At 37.3% G+C, this 1952-nt stretch overlaps 1 long non-coding RNA gene across 1 annotated transcript; it reads right to left on the bottom strand.

The window, feature by feature from the left end:
- Nucleotides 1-907: 907 nt before the first annotated feature.
- LOC113472647 lies at nucleotides 908-1828 on the bottom strand. Its single transcript, XR_003394870.1, has 2 exons — nucleotides 1367-1828; nucleotides 908-1198 (listed from the first exon to the last, which is right to left on the bottom strand). It is a non-coding gene; the product is annotated as an uncharacterized LOC113472647 (long non-coding RNA).
- Nucleotides 1829-1952: the final 124 nt, after the last annotated feature.

Raw genomic sequence — 1952 nt, 5'->3', positions numbered from 1 at the left:
ACCCGCGGCCTAGCGCTTACAAGGCAGACGCACTACCAACTAAGCTAACTAGGCTGGCTGGGGAGAAGTTTTTTTTTCGGCTCTGTGGTTGGTGTAAATTCCCAAAGGTCCCAATGAATATTACACGGTTCGATGAGTTCATGAGTGTGAATTATTAAGTTAGAATATAATACACGCTTTACGTTTTTGGTTTTTTTTCTTTTTTTAGGTAAAAGATTTTTAATGCCCAGTTTTACAGTAACTGAAAAAACCTGGGCATCGTTATACTTAAAATATTCATAGCCCATAGATTTGTCATTTTAGTATTGTAATATTGTAATTAAATTGAGATTTGTCTTTCTAGTACTTACAGGGTGCACCAAGTTTTTGTCAAACATACTGGGTGCATCAAAATATTTTTTTTTCTCATGTTAAGGGCTCATGAATTTTAATTTGTCTTATGTATCTAACCTGATTATAGGGCAAATAATAGAAAAAAAAAATATTTACTTAAAATAAAAAAAAAATGTAGGTGTATTTAACTATGGCACATTTTTGATATCTAGTCATTTTAATTTTCGGTAATTATTCAGAAGCCACGACAATGAATGTCATATATTATGGTTATAATTATGTACGTATTAGGTACGCCTACGTCATAGGTTTGAATAGTTGGAATTTGACTTCAGAAACCGTGTCTAACTCTGATTGGTTAACAGTAAATAAACGTCATAGCTTGAGTCGAAGTGTCTTAGTTAACTCTTCTGGCTAACAATCCCAGGGTCTAGGGTACCACCCTCAATATATGATACACGTGTAATCTGAAATAAGCATAGCCTGTAACAATCACTACCCTAAATTTCAGCTTCCCATCTTTAGCCGTTCAAAAAATATTCAGGGGTCCCCGGACTTTTGAAACACTCTGTATTATGGTTATAATTATGTACGTATTAGGTACGCCTACGTCATAGGTTTGAACAGTTGGAATTTGACTTCAGCAACCGTGTCTAACTCTGATTGGTTAACAGTAATCATACGTCATAGCTGGAGTCAAAAATCAACTTTTCGGAATGAGCGTGGGTGGCATCCACAAGGGAATGAATATTCGAGATCAGACAAGGTTCCGGGTAACATAGGCAAGACGACGACGAACGAGTTGCGAACGTACGGCAGCCATGAGGGCCAGAGCCTAATAATAACTAGAAAATAAATTTCATACCTATTTAAATCTGTGATAATTAATTTAAGTGTTTCTTTTTAATGTTCCTCAAATAAAGTGTTTCTGTTTTATGTTAAGCCAAATGCTGTGTCTGTCTCACTCATTTTGTAGGAACATAACAGTGTAATCTGAAATAAGCATAGCCTGTAAAGAAAATAAATTTCATACCTATTTAAATCTGTGATAATTAATTTAAGTGTTTCTTTTTAATGTTCCTCAAATAAAGTGTTTCTGTTTTAGGTTAAGCCAAATGCTGTGTCTGTCTCACTCATTTTGTAGGAACATAACATGGTGTCAGGTGTCAGTCGAATTCGAATCCCAATCCTCGTGTCGCGTGCCACAATATCGTCGTTTCCGTGTCGTGTTCGTGTCGTCGTTTTCTAGTCAAATTATTATCAATGTCAAGCCTCAAGCCCACTATCGTCGAATCGTCGTTTTTTAGTCAAACTTTCAATGTCAAGCCCAGTATCGTCGTTTTTTTAGTCAAACTTTCAATGTCAAGCCCAGTCATTCTGAAACGTCGTAAAAATTCCGCCCAAGTCAGCCCAGCCCAGTCAAAAGTCCATCGTGAAAACTAGTCATTCACAAGAGCAATGTCTGAGACAAAGCCGGTAAAAACCTATAACACGTCATTACCAAATGAAGTCTGAGCTCTAACACACCCGAGAGTCCTTTTAAAAATGACGGTTACGGGGGGGGGGGGTGGGTGCTCAAGGTAAGATGGACCTCCAACCGTCCGTCACTCTTAAAATTG

Source organism: Diaphorina citri, unplaced genomic scaffold, assembly GCF_000475195.1.
Source record: "Diaphorina citri unplaced genomic scaffold, Diaci psyllid genome assembly version 1.1 scaffold6774, whole genome shotgun sequence".
Classification (NCBI taxonomy): Eukaryota; Metazoa; Arthropoda; class Insecta; order Hemiptera; family Psyllidae; genus Diaphorina; species Diaphorina citri.
This window is presented reverse-complemented; position numbering and strand designations above follow the sequence as displayed.